Source organism: Solea solea, chromosome 12, assembly GCF_958295425.1.
Source record: "Solea solea chromosome 12, fSolSol10.1, whole genome shotgun sequence".
Taxonomy (NCBI): domain Eukaryota; kingdom Metazoa; phylum Chordata; class Actinopteri; order Pleuronectiformes; family Soleidae; genus Solea; species Solea solea.
Window position 1 is genome coordinate 12252781 of NC_081145.1, and position 15448 is coordinate 12268228.

Below are 15448 nucleotides of genomic sequence, written 5' to 3' on the forward strand. Positions count from 1 at the left end.
TCCAGGAATTGAAGCCACAACCTTCTAGTTGAAAGAGAACTTGCCTTACCACTGAGCTACCATGACTCCGTCCTTACTCTTCACTCTTTAATACATTTACTTCTAAAACTTAAGTACATTTTATATCAAAAATGTACTTATTCATACTCATATACTATCTATCTATCTATCTACCTATCTATCTATCTATCTATCTATCTATCTATCTATCTATCTACCTACCTATCTATCTATCTATCTATCTATCTATCTTAAAAGTAACAACAAAATAAGAATACAGACGGCAGAGGATCATTAAACATTAAAGCAGATAATTAGTAATTGTTAAAATGTTAAAATGATGTTATAACTTTACAATTAAAGTGAGTGGACACATAAACTCTACACTCTAAGGACATCTGTGCGAGTCAGTACATGAACATATGTCCATGTTTACATGTTTGTTTATTGACTTATTTCTATAATGTATTAGTGTTATTTGGAGCAGTAGAGGAGCCGGAGGTGTGGAGGCTGTGGAGAGTCTCCGCCCTCTGCTGCTGCTCGCTGCTGCTGCTGCTGCTCGTTGCTGGATGAGTCTCAGCTCACTGACTTCTCTCCACTGTCTTCACGCTGGTCTGCGTCTGTGCTCGTCCTTCTCTCACTGGGAGCTGGAGCAGGTCTCGGAGCGGTGGATTTGTAATAGTTTGGACGCTACCTTCACCTCCGCGGACATCCTAACTTCACACAGGCCGTTTGTTTGTTTGTGTTATTGTCTCCGCCGCCGTCGAACACACTCCTCAGTCCAGGCGGTTCAGTGACATTTGCGCAGGAAAACGTCTTGTCACAACAGGCAGAGGTTTCGACTCGGAGCTGCGCGTTTTAAAGGTAAGAAAGAAAACCTCGGCTTTTGGGAGAAGTGGCTCCAACTTCGTTAATGTGTTTCGGTGCGAGATAAACGCTCGTGTTTTAAAAATGCCTCTCTTGTTGCTGTTGCTGTGTCACTGGACGAGCTTTTGTGCACGTAAATAGAGGCGATGCTCTGTTGGATTCTCAGCGTACTTTGTTGCTCCAAGTTACATTGTACCCTCAGTCAAGTTGCACTTCATGTAAAAGGTGATACAATGGTGGACAACACAAGAACAAGCGTTGTTTCACTAAAATAATTGACGTTATAATGTAATTCAGTCGGAAATAGTTTGAGTTAATTAGTATTTAGTTGGTTATCACTTTATATTTTTAATTATATGTTGTTTGCACTGCAGAAACCCTGGTTTAGAATGAACAATTGAAGTCCCACATCTGATATTGTCGTCAACATTTATTTACAATGGTGTTAAAAGTTTAGTCAGGTTGTGGTTTCACCCTAAAAGAGAGGGTGAAAAATGCTCATATATACATTACATTCAACATATTCCATCCATAATGTATAATGAGAAATCTGACAGCAGGGGTAATGTGGGTCATCCTCCAAGCTGGCATCGTTCCCACGGCGCTCCAGCCAAACCCGAGGAGGAGGATGTCTGCAGAGATGTGTGGGGTCACAAGATGGATGTCCCTGACGGTGGTACCTCTGCCGTGGGGCAGGGACTCACTGTCGGTTTGCATTAATCACTGGAACACATCGTCCATAACCGCCTTCCTCTCTGTCTGATCTCCACTGGAGCAAACAGGACACACTGAAGAGCAACAATACTTGTGCAGGCACAGTATCGCAGGGAGCGTATACTTGACCTGTGGAAAGTTTGAAAAGCGACAGCTGAAAAAGTGCAGATTTTTGAGAAATAAGTTGAGCTGCTTCCCTGAAATCAGGTTATAATCAGATTTCGCCCATGGACATTGGCCCCAAGGGACCTATTAACATTCACCAGTGTCCAGGTAAGTGCACAATGTTGGGTTTTCCTCCTCCAAGTTAAAATCACATCCACTCGCTGAAACTCTCCATCTCCCTGAGGCTCTTGCAGTGTGTCAGTGAAGAGGAGGCGAAGAACTATATTACGCTTCAGCAACTTGGTCAACCTGACAAATCAGATTGTGTCATGATTAATGACCTCACCTGCCTCATTGCTGCATTTAAGTTTTTCTCCCTTTCTTTGTCTCTCTCTGTCCTCATTCCACCCTTTTGTCTTCTCCCATACTCACTTGTTATGGATATTTGCTGAGAAAGAAGTGCACAAACACACAGCATGAATATTTTTGTATTTATTTTTTTAAAGGGAAAAAGAAAAGAAAAAGAAACAGTAGTATTGATGCTTCAGAGCAGCTGCCAACAAGAATGACTAAACTCCTGCCTGAAGCCGTTCTCTCCTCAGCTTGTTTCACACGAGTGTTGGGAAATAGTTTAGTCACGCAAATAAAAAATTGATGCAAACAGGGTTGATAAAACCTATAGTGTAAATTATACAGGGAATAAAGGTCAGCACCGATGTATTTGGTTCCCTCAGCAGTCTGTGGTGGATGGCAATTAGGAGGGAGCATTTTTAAGTGGATTAAAATCTCCATCAAGCCAACGTGGTATTTATTCCACCCACAGACACAGAACACCTGGTGTGAGACTTGCCACTGGTGATCATCTGTGCGCTCATTCTGAAAGAGCCTCTGATAATGTGTTGCTCTTTATAACACTTTCTCTGTGCCAGCGAAGAAACTCACAGCAAAACACATCAACGGGGAAGTAAGCGAGAGATAGGGAAAGTCTGTGAGTCTCAGAGAAAGAGAGAGGGAGAGAGAGAGAGAGAGAGCGAGAGCGAGAGAGAGAGAGTGAGTTCACTGCTCCTCTCAGTTGTTGGCAGAGAGAGGAAAGTGTGAATTGCAGTGTATGGCAGCTCCTGCTGAGAGGGACGGGGTGACTGACATAAAGCTGCCTGGTCTGGCAGAGCATGGCTCATTAAAGGCCTGAAATTAATCAATCTGCAGTTCCACATGGTTAGGCGTCTCTACCCTCTCTCCCTTTTCCTCTTCTTTTTTGGCCTTTTTGATCAAAGGCCCTGTTTTTTTCATTTCTGATTCATTTGGCCTCACCACAACCTTTCTCCTCCTCCTCCTCCTCCTCCTCCTCCTCTTCTGCAACCATCTCCTTCTCTGAATCACCTTATCTAAACCATCCAGCTCATCCAGCCTGCAGAGCGTTCCTGTATCTATATCAGTGGCCTCCGAGCAGCAAGGCAGAGGGAGAACGAGGCTGGGTCATCACTCCGCTCTCTCTTGCTCCTGTATCAGCCCCAGTACAGCAGCGATGGTCCGTAGAGAGCCCGGAACTAAATGGAGTATCTATTGGCTCAATGAGAAAATTGCTTTTTTCGATTGCTAGAGGACCCTTCATTTAATGTGTGTGATGCAGAGGCCTTGGCCAGTAATGGGTTCAGCGTCTTTGTTGTCAGGAGACATGAGAAAATGAAATTTGCTTTTCAGCCGGCAGAAATAATTTACTCTCAGAAAGGTGCATTTTTCATCAGCCGTTTAAAAGCCGCAGCGGCGCATATTGTTGTATTTGTGTGCTCTGGATTTTGTGAGCGCTGAATGTCCAGTGTAGTCTGATGTGAGATTCTGAAGACAGCTTTTTTTATGTAAAGGTCATGTCATGTCAAAACTCTGCTACCATATAAACCCGCCCAGTTTGGTGCCTGGGTATAGCTGGATTCTTACAGAACCTGCAGCTGCAGCAGCGGCAAACCTGTTTTTTACATTTGCTGGAGGCTTAAATACAAACACAGGCAGCTACTGTCCACTCAAGCGCCCGCTCCTTTTACATGATGAAAAATGGCAGCGGTAGATCCGCATGGAGTCATATGGAGAATTCAACCATTTATAAAAAACCATAAATTCCACATTTCCATCTCTTTCTCACGTCACCCTGTTGTTTGTGCTTTGACTGTGGCGGCTTTGATCACGTCATCGCGTTGCACCCTCTTCCTCCGCAGTGGTTTCACGGCACACGGAGGAGGAATCTTTATCTCGTTGCACCATCTCCTCATATTTTCATGACATCAGTGAAGTGATGGTATCAGGGGGGTGAAATCTGATGCTGCAATCTTAACATTTTTACCTTTAACCCACATTTATCATTCATACATAATCAATAGTTTATAACATTTTAATACAGGGGCAATGAAGGGCACATGAGGGCATATTTATATTCATGATCTGTTTCATCGGCATAGGCTTATAAATGAATTATTATTCAAAATAATAATGTTTACAAATGCCCTATTGTGTTTTATAAATAGGGATAGGCCTGTCTAACACGGGTCATAATCACAAGATGGATATCAGGAAGAAATTTAAACTTTCTTTAGAAAGCAACATAAAGAGAGACACGCACCACTGTAGTCATGTGACCAAAAAGTAAGCGAGGGCTGCTTTTGTCTGGTAAATACATCAGCTTTAGTTTAAAAGTGATTCAAAAACACCAATATTGTACTAATATTGAACTGCTTTTGAACTGGTATCGTATTGGACACAGAAAAGTTGTATTGAGCCATTTCTAGTTGTAAAGTATTTATTAAGAGTTAATATTCTCCCCATAGATGCTAAACAGATGTTGAAATAAAATGTGAACTCCGATACAATAAATCAGAAGCCATTGGTCATTGTGACGATTCTTACTTTTAACCCCTTACACGACGTATAATCCAGTTTAAATAAACGTGTAATGAATTTGATGCAAGACCACAAACTGATGAACAATCCAGAGGTATTCATGCGTTCATGCATTTCTCTGTCCCCTGAGAGTGCCTCTGCATAGGCCAGGAAATAGTGAGTGACCTAAGTTTTGGGCAGCTGGTGGCCCTGGAGTTCAGGAAACGGAGGGGGGAACGACTGCATGGTGACACTTCATTTTTATCAGGAGGAAGCAGGCTGCTTGTTTGTGCTCAGCCCAAGAATTCTTTGTGGTTTTCCTGCATTCATCCCCTTTCCCTCTATAACGGCTGTGCAGAGCAGGTAACAAGGTCAATGGTATGTAATTGACAAGCTGGGCTCGGCAGATAGCAGCTTCTCAGACAGGCTCACACCTTGGTACACACTTAGCTGCAGCTACACTCAGAGCTGTCTCTGGATGTTCAACTCACATCTTTCTCACAATCCCCTTCAGCCATCTCTCCCCCCCCCTGCATAATGTTTTTCACAAACTAATAAACTGTGTCACTCAGGTGTCCATTAAAGGCTGCTGCTGAGGACCCACTGGCCATTATCCAGAACCAACTCACTCAGTAAATCCCTCTGCCTCCGCCGGCAGGTTTCTTCTTCACCTTGTGCTCTTTTTATCCCTCGATGTAGTCAGAGCTCGGGTCGAGGCTTAGGCTGGCCAGGTGTGTGGGTGTGATTGGTATGTGACACAGGGCTTATGTGTGGAGAGATTTCCCGCCCGACTACAGAGAAGCCTGGGCACAAACTCTGATCTGCTGAATGATGGGGAAGTTTAAGAATATAACATTTCGTGCACCAGAAATGAAAGAAACATCAGAGTAATTTGCCAGTTAAATGAACCATAAGCTCTTTAGTTAAATCCACACAATAGTACTGAGTTGACTTAGTGGCTCAGTGTTGTTGGCGCACTGTGCAGGAAGAAGCAGGGCGTTAATCAAGTAGCACCAGGGAGGAAGAGCTCATTTTATGGATGTGTGATTGTTTTCAATAGTCGCTGCCCAACACTGGAGCTTTTCACTACTGATCATATTCAGGGAAATATTTCGTAGATAAAGAACTCTTGTAAGACTTTGGTTGCTGCCATGGATGCTGATAAAGACCCAATGTTCTGATTTTTATTGACATTAATGGAGGAATTCTCCGCTCAATGTGAAGCAAAGATGTGTGTCGAATAGAGAATGTCACAGTTGTCTGTATTTTCAGAGCACATACTGTGAACTGAGCTCATGAAACCTGCGGTCCGATATTTACTTGTCCACTTCAGGAAAGTTGAGCTGATGTTTAAAATGAACGGGCAACTTTATTTGCACAAGCGCTTCGTTCCTCCCACTGTGAGCTGAGTCTTTGTGCCCGGACTGTTTGTCAGAGAGAAGCCCGGGCTTGAGAAATTAATAATTAATTGAGGAAATAACTGGCTGATTGATGATAATGAAAATTATATGCATCAGCTCCTCTGCCACCCATGGTTACCCACTGCACAGTTTCACATGGAACAATAACAATCTTGAATACTGTAGATTCCTTAGATTTTATCTTGATTTTCATTTAAATTGTGACCAAGAGACTGGACAGATTATTTTTGTTAGACTAATTGACCCCAAAACCAGTGTGGCGTTTCTGTGCTGATTCATTTGTTGTGACTTAATGTATTGTACAACCATACAGACAAAACTGCAATAAGCTAATATCAGTTGATTTATTGAGAGAGGAGACATGTGTCTGGCCTGAAAAACCATTTCACCTCACTGTGGACCACGGTTCCACTCCTCTTGGGCTGTTTTTGAATGGATGGTTCCGTGAGCCAAAGCTCAGCTCGGATCTGTTGTTTCAGCCTCTCCCCGTGACTCACTGGGCCTAATGGTTCTCCCGTCTCCTGACTCAGGCTTTTTTCTGATAAAATGGGACTCTCCCAGCTTCTGGTCTTCCTCTTCTTTTGTTGCTCCAGCCATGACTGTATTCCCAACCCTCCTTCACTCCACAGTCTCCCCCTCTCCTCCTCACATTGGTTACAGTTGCTCTTTTTATGCAAGTTTATGGAATCAAGAATACCCTCATTAGTGATGTGGGGCTTTTTATACTGTGCCCTATTTTATTCCAGAGCCTACTGCATTTTTTATTTCCTCAGCCTAAAGGGGATCCGGGCCCCTGTAAATATCCTGTTTATTTTTAATCACTGACGATGCGCTCTGTGGTGTAATGTGATGTGATGATTGTTACTAACAAATACACACACTTGCTCTCACCACAAATTAATTTAGCAATTTAAAGGGCGCAAATTATTGCAGCGATGGACAGAAGGTTTTTCAACGATGACCTAGATAATTAGGCCTTTATGCTTTAAAACTAATTAAATGCATCATGGGTGGTGAAGCTACACGTTAGCTCATTATCTAATTTCCCTGTGTTCAGTTGATGATGATTAGAAGTCGCGATACGAAACTGAAACGGTGCATCTGATGTCGTCGTCAGAGTTACAGCCTTGGGCAGGACTGTTGACATAGTCTTTCCAACGTGGCTGAATTATAGAGCATGTCTCAGAGATTTATTTGGAGCATGATTTGAGTTTGCATCTCAATCTTGCTGACTGCACACCGTCAAACGTTAAATACACAAACACCTTTGTAAACAAAGCTCTCCCACACACACACCAATGCAGCCTGGGTGCTGCTGGCAGAACGCTAAAAGAAATCAGGGCGCTTTGGAGCTCATATGTAGGCTAAATATTTTGCGTTCACGTTCTTAAAATAGCACAGAAAGACCTAAGCAGAGTGAATGCTTACATAGATATACAGTTCAGATGTAACTGGGCTAATGTTCCCTTCTTGCAGTCTGGTCATGGACACTTGCGTCCAGATATAAATCCAGTGTTATAGTCAGCTTTTTTTTTTATTTTTTTTTTCAAAAACAAACTTTTTCTTTCCGCTACACTGGCTTTGTTTTGATGTCTTTGAAGCCCACACACCTTGTCCACACCGCTGCTCCCTGCAGTTCCTGTGGGATAACAACAAACTGTTACAGTCTCTCCCACAGGGCGAGATTCTTCACATGTCTACGTGGGCACGACACGTGGGCTTCTTGTCGACCTCCACAGCATCAGAGGGACAGATCAATGTTTGATTAAAAAAAGTCCACAGCAGGTTCCAGTCTCGACTTCAGGAAACTTGGGGTGGAGGGCCCACTAATGAACTCCCTCCTGCCACGATCACACGCCTTTGAGAGAGATGTTGATATTTAATTTCATCCACATGAAAGAAAAAACTTTGCTTAAAATCTTTAGATCTCATCAAGCACTTGCAGTGCAGGTGAGGACAAACGGTGTGTGGTGACATTCAGTCTGTGTGTCAAAATAATGACCTGCAGGCACAGTAACTTCAGTCTCCTGTGAGTGGTAGCTGGTGTTAAACAGTTCCTAAGAACTAACTCAGCTTTCTGCTTAATCAACTTTGCATATCCTCACTCACTGCACTAAAGGGAGCACCAGTAAACAATCAATCAATAAACACCATTCAGCATAATTCAAGGATTATTGTCCACGCTTAAATTAACTTACATCTTCCCAGATTTGCTCTTCCACTGTTTGCATTTGGAAGCGCTTGTGTCCAAACTCATTTATGTTATCTCACCTGATCTCACCCGCTTCCCCTAAGTCATTCTGTTTACTGCCCACAATCACACCTTTATGTGACATGTGGTTGAACACTGAAGCACCGGTGGGTGCTGGACTGTGGCTTATGGTACAATAAAGCCATTTGAGCTCATTCAAGCAACCCGGCATCCGTCAGCAGTCCAGACCAGTTAATGTGACGACTGCAGCGACAGCTGATTGTTAAATGACGAATGTACTTCTCCGTGCAGCATCTGCATGTCCGGCTGAATAATTGGCTTTTAACAGCTTATCAAATGCACATGTGTGTAGATGGTTAGTTCTGCTCCTCATTGGGGGAAACAATTAAACAGCAAAGACTGAGCCCTTCTCTGTCTCATGATTCTTTCATGGCACTTTATGAAATTTTTAGCCCACTGCCACTTTAAAAGCGTGCTCCTGCAGACAGCATTCATGGGTCACTGCACTAAAAGTCAGCCTCTGTCCTTTGGGCAAACAGTTGGTCATTGCCAGGCAATGTGTTATGGTCACAAGCAAACCAAGCTTCCATTACTGTGACATAAATGTGCTGCATTTATTAAACCTGGTGGATAGACTCCCACTTCTCAGGCGAGAATAATAAAAGCAGAGTTATCTTGTTGCGTGAAAGAGGGATTTTCCTCACTGTAAATGTATTTACCATTAAACACATGCGAGCCATGAAATATAATTCCCCCTTTGCCTTAATCCATACCTTGCTGCAGATCCCTTCCTTTGAAGCTTAGAGGAAAAGGAGAATCAACCACATCGAGGCGCTCGCCAGTGTTTAACCATTTGAAGGATTTTAAAGGAGTTTGATATTTTTATGAAAATGTATTTGAGTCCCAGCGGTTCTTTTTGTACCAAGGATCACCTGCACATGTGTTTGTCAGAGATAGTGCAGGCTCAGCAGGCGTTTCCAGTATCTGGCTGCAGTGTTCACTGATTTAAGTGAGTACAGATTTTTGATTTGTCACCTGTCCTTCAACAGGATGACAGGCAGCAACACAGTCACCCAACCCAATATTGACCACCTGGGTGTGACACTCAAAACTGTGAAGTGTCTGTGGACAAAACAGACAGCTCAGGCGTTTCTCCCTGAGTCTACATCCCAGAGAAACCCAGAGCTCAGATCAGATCATCTTTCCCGATAATACTTGGCAGGAGTCAGATCCCCTGTGAAATGGCTCGGCACCAGTGCTGATGCCAAAGTAATTTTGTGGTTATCTCTGAAAGCTCCTGGATGTGTAGAGGTCCTTTAGCCATAAAAAAAAGCCATTTGTCCCCTAAACTCGTAGCCTCAGCTGGTGGATCCAACGTGGTGCTTTAAATGGACTAAACAGGACACACATAAAACAGATTTTACGTTGTTTTATTTAAAACCTGATCAAAATTTATTCTCACTCAGTAACCGGACATGATCTCATTTGATCTTGCCCCATTAAAATGATACACAAGGTACAATAAAGCAGGATAAAGCCAGTGATGTAAGCAATTACTTAAACCACTTTTGCTTATCACTGCAGGCAGTTTAGACAAGCTGGTTTTTTTACATAATGGGGAACAGATGTCCAACGATTCCTTACTCAAAGCTCAGCTCTGGGTAAGCTTTCCATATATTTGCCACATGTACAATAACCCCCACCTCAGCCACTCACCCAGCCCTGATAATCCAGTCTATATTGTGGACTTTCCATACAAACCCCCTTTAAATATTTATCTGGCGTTTCACATGTGTATATTTATCTTGTTAGTTTTGGCCTGAGCCAAAAGTCTGTTGTGTTTCCAGGAAGCTTGAGAATTTGCAGACAGTTGGGGATTTTGAGAAGTTTACACAACAAAACCGTTGAATGTATTCTACTGTAACCAGCTCATTATATTCTGTCTCCTCTGTTATCTCCTCCTGCTTTATTCATGTCTTCACCATTTGGTGACTGGTATCAACACACAAGTCTCATGCCGTGAAAATTAATGAGCTACATTTTTCCATTGCTGTGTCGACTAGTATTAATTGTGATTCAGGCCAGATTTATTTTTCTACAACGTTCGTCTATGACGGTTTAAATGGAGCTGATCCACGTCAGTCACAGTGTGGCCATGCTTTGGCTCACAGGAGAAAAGAAGAGGAAGCTTTTGCATGCAGAGATTTAAATAAGCAGAAAGACAGGAATGTGTTTGACCATAAATCTCCCAGATGTGGTCACTCTGATGGTCCTGTTACAGAAGTAGAAAGCACTAAATGGCCTGTTTATTTGTAACAGTTAGGCTGCAGTGGGCTGATGATGACATGCTAACCTCGCCAGTGCTGCAGTGCACACTTGGGTACATTACTCACAATTTCATCACTGGCCCCAATTAATACTTAAGACGGCTTCAGCGGCATCTGCTCGAGCAGGACAGTTTTCATCAGTTTCCGTGAGTTCAGAAAACTGGAAGTTGACTCAAGTGTGCTGTCATTGGTGTTCTGAACTCGTTGTCAGCATGTGCTCCCTAAGCAGGTTCTTCTAAAACCTCCTGCATTACAATTATGGTTGTCCGCATTGTGTTTTGAGACTTAACACAAAACCAATAATTTCAGATAGGTTTGACCTTTCCGTATTGCCAGCACTTCCCTGACCACACTCATCTCCCGCACAATTGTCTCGGATTCATCATGTTTTGTGGTGTAAACCTATTGACTCGTGTTTCTTCGGGGACCTAATGTTGGCCCATCTCCAAGCAGCTCAGTTTCCATTCTCTCCCCATCTTTGCTCTGTCTCCCATAAATCAATGTGATGTAATTGCATAAACTCCCTTTCCCACAGCTCAGGCCTGAAGGCAGAGTATTCTCTGAGAGAACATACTTCGCTGTGGCCAGTTAACCTTAACCCTCTGATTCCCACAACCGGATGGCTTGTGAAAGTTTTATTTTGGCCTTTAAATATCTGTGTTTGCAGAGTTTCTGTCACTGCTAATGTTGGATGTTCTATACATTGTTTTTCCAAGCTGCACAACTGTGGCAGTTAACTTTCTCACAGCTGGTACTGACTGTTTATATCTGGCTAATACACTCCAAGCTCAGCAGATTAAATCTCATTTCTCTGAGTGCTTTTTGTGTTGAGCCAAGCATGATTTCTCCTGACGTCTCCCCGCTTGTGGCTCTCTCCACCATTCACAGGAATGTCTTCTTAAAGCACTCCTCCGTTTTCGTGTGATTGTACCATGGAAAATGTCCAACCCCCTTTTTCCACATTTCAGTCCCTCTTGGCTCGCTCCTGGGACTTACTGAGAAGCAGGACAACTCTTAAAAGGATTTTTTTTTAACACATAGTTCAGGCAGTATCAAGCTCAGTGTCAACCAGTGTGGAGAGCTGTGTGTCCTGGTGCAGGCAGAAGTCTCACTCGCACATTTGAAAATGGTGTTGTATGCATAAAAATGGACTTAGTCTCCTGTTGCAAAACTAAGTTTCACTGTGAAGCCTCCAGACTTGTATTTTCATGGGCGCCATGTCAGTTTTTGAAACTGGAAATGTCGGTCACCTGCCACCAGGCACCTATCAAACAGTACCAGCTGTCAACCATAAAGTGTCCATTCATATTTATTTATTTATTTATTTATTTATTTATATGTTTATTTCGGTCATGACATTTAGATCACTCATCACACAACAGTGCAGTTCACACAATACACATAACCGAAAGGGAAAGCGGGAGAAGCAAAAGCTTATCTAGTCCCGCCCCCATTATCATCATACATTTCATAATATATATATATTTTTTTCTTATGACATTTTGACAAAGAACATGTTTCAGCACTCAGAGATATAGTCTAGCTCTAGACAGTCAAATCAGACTCCATGTGTGTCTGTACATGTGTCCATGATATTTCGTCGCGAGTGACAGTCTCGACTTGTTGCCTGGCATATTCAACTTCCCAAAAGTCACAAGATAATCCAATCAATAGAGATCAATGCATAATTTTTTTATTTTATTTTTTTCCCATTTTTTATCTTCTTTGTCTTATTTTGACTTCTCCCTTTATTCTACCTTCATCTGCCTCCATCTTGCCCTATCCCTTTTCTGTCACACCAGCTGTCCTCATGTCCTCCTGCTATAAATTCAAGTTAAGAAATGAATCTGTTCTCTGACACGAGTGTGGTACCAAAATGAGTGTTGAAAGAGCACGTTTGTGGCAAACTCCCTATGAAAAATCAGATAGTGGAAGGAAATATTCAGTACTATTAGTTAGTCTTTGTGTTGTCTTTTGCAATTTGCTGCATGTTCTGCAGCTGAAGACAACGATTCCCATGACCGCACGCTGCTTCCTGACATCATCTTCAAACTAGGCCATTTGTTGCTGATTTTGAAGACACTCCTTTCACCCTACAGAGACTACATCCAGTGTGTTTAGGGAGACCAGAAACTAGTGATTGGGACATTAACTCCTCTGGGAAATCAATGAAAAAAAGTCTGGCCTTTGGTGGCCTTTGTCCTACTGTGTGGGCTTCACTTTTAAACTGGAAAGTTTCATACATTTTTATACACAGTCTATAGTTGTATCCTGGTATTCACTGCTGCTGCTCCAGTAATCCTCCTGACATCTGTCACAGCCGGCTCTCCTGAAAAACACCACTGACAAATCAATTTCTTTTGCACCCCGTGCAGACATTTTCAGGCCATTTGGTCAGTAGTGTGGGTCTATTTGATGGGGTGAGAGACAAAAAGCACAAGTCATTTTCACTGCTTCCGCTCTCTGTGATGCTGTCGGGTTGTCACAGCTTGTTACCAACTATCACCACAGCCGCCACGTACAGGCTGACAAAGGTGAAGCATTCAGGGGGATCTGGGCTTCTTTGGCACATGTGGAACTTTACGAGGAGTTGCCCGTGTAGAGGCCTCTGGGCTGAGGAAATGATCCAAATGCGAAGCTTCTGGCTCTCGTAACCCAGTGGGACACCTGCCCTGTTGCTTCTGTACAGGCTCCTACCAAATCCACAAAGGAACACAGGGCCACCATCTCTGTGCATGAAGGAGCACTGTTGTATCACGCTGTTGCAGCTTTGCACAATATATGCATCTTGGCTTTCATTCTTCTTTTCACATTTTAGTGGAGCAAAAACAATATTTTCTCTGAAAGAGTCTGTTGCCTCAGTTGCTCCTCAGTTCATTGGAATGTGAACTCATAACAAGTCCACTGTTATGCATTCCTGCAGTTTGAATTGCTTCTCCAGCGTTAATAGTTTTGAAATGGTCATAGTATCACAATACTTGTTTCTTGCTTGCAGCAGGGCTTTAGTAGAAAGAAAAACACCCTGATGGCTTTCATTAAATTTTATCTAAATGGTTCTGGGGGGGTTTTAACAACAAATTTCTGCTCATCCTCAGAACTAGTAGGTGCTAAACGACACCTTAATGCTAATAGCCAATTAGAATTTATCTTGGATAACAGACACTTTTTTTTTCCAGCATGCACGTACTTGTCTGTATAAGATAAAAACATTATTGCCTCATTTATTTGAAGGTCTCTTTGCATTCTTTTTTAATATATAATTCTGCTCCAAGTATGATGGTTAAAGTATGTTTCCTTGTCATTTAGAAATACTGGGCCACTCTTATCATTTAAATGTTGTTTCTCACTAGTAGTGTTCGTGAAAATGGTCTTTGTAATTACTATAGTATGTATAGCTCTGATCCACCATTGTCATAAATATTGGAAAACACATTTTTCCAGATACATAACGTTTGTTTTCCTCATCTGTTACTTCTGCAGGGCAATTTATTGTGAAATAAAATAAGCCATATTCCTCCATGTGTGTCTATAGTTTTGTTTAGTAAAGCCAAGTAGAAGCAGAGTGCATCCCACACTAAATGGCGAGCTGACTTGTGATCTGCAGTCTTTGCAGTTGTGAATTAACACTTCATGAGTGATGAGGATCACACACTACACCATCTTTCACCAGGAGGAGCTGCCGACTGATACGTTTCATCATTAAAACACATGTGGTCACCACAGAAACACATGTGAGCAGGGAATGTTGAAACAAGGATTAATTTAGCTCAGTTTCATGTCATACATTGACATAGACTGTTGATTTTTTTTATTGTAATAATGCTGTCACCAGATCTCTGTTTTGATTTTGTATTTCCATTTTCCTTCTCTCTCATGGACCACTGTTTTATTCCTGTTCAGATTTCAGCCTCTGTCAGCCTGCACCCACTCTCTGAATGGTGTAGGGTGGTTTGAGAAATTGCTGACATCAAAATTCTGGCTTGTTGGAAATAAGATTGAGTCTGTGATGTGATGGATTGCCGATCAGGGGTCTACTGTGGCCCATTAGCCGCAACATGCCCAAACTGGATGGCAAGCAGATTATCTGGTTGAAAATCTTGAAGGGTGAGCTAAACTTGATGTGACTCACATGTTTGTGCTTGTAAACGAAAGAAGAAACTTCTGTCAGCCTCTTTTATTACCACGTTTGAACTAATTATAGGTGGAAACAACACAAATTAGCCAAACAAATGTATAAATAAATAAATGTCACACCGTCATCATCCTCTGACTTTCAGGATGGAGTGTGACTTTCGTGGTTAGCTTCACGGGGAGTGGTCACCAAGGTCTGCAGTGAAACCATCAGGGATTAGAACCAGACCCACTGGGCCTCACGGCTTTGGCAGAACTGATGTTGTAACTACTTGGCAGATATCGAGGTGCCACTTTTTACTCCAAGTCAGTGTGCTTTTAGGGTTTGTTTCTTTTTCATAAAAATGTTGCACAGATGTTAAGTAGCCATTGTTCGTGGACACAACTGGCAATAGCAAAAGTGTTAATGCAAAATAGTTGTTTGTCAGCACACTTAACGGCTTTACAAGGTTTAAATTGTCAAATTCATCACTGTCGTTCAGGTCACACCCGCCATCCACACTACTTTGGAATTTTTGAGCCCTTAAAACAGAACACTGGAAACACTGCTGCTCTAATTTTAGTTAGAAACTCCTGGGTTACACTTTAGTGACAACACATGAAAAATGTTTAAACGATTGGAAACAATGACGCAGTTTCCCCTCATTCACTCCTTGACTGGTTCTTATCAATCCTGACTCAACTATCTGTGAATGAAAAGCACTGTTAACACTCAGTAACAGTTCCAAGTCATTGTCAGTCCAAGAAAATAAATCCCTGCATTTAATTTTCCCCACTGCTGATTCTGGTTCATATTATTTTCT

General features: G+C 42.3%; 1 protein-coding gene across 1 annotated transcript in view; it reads left to right on the forward strand.

The window, feature by feature from the left end:
• The first annotated feature begins 560 nt into the window (after nucleotides 1-560).
• tspan18b (tetraspanin 18b) overlaps nucleotides 561-15448 on the forward strand; it is a 33946-nt gene continuing 19058 nt past the window's right edge. The window contains exon 1 of the mRNA XM_058646618.1: nucleotides 561-864. The gene's annotated coding sequence lies outside the window, so the exon portion shown is untranslated. The remainder of the gene's footprint in view (nucleotides 865-15448) is intronic.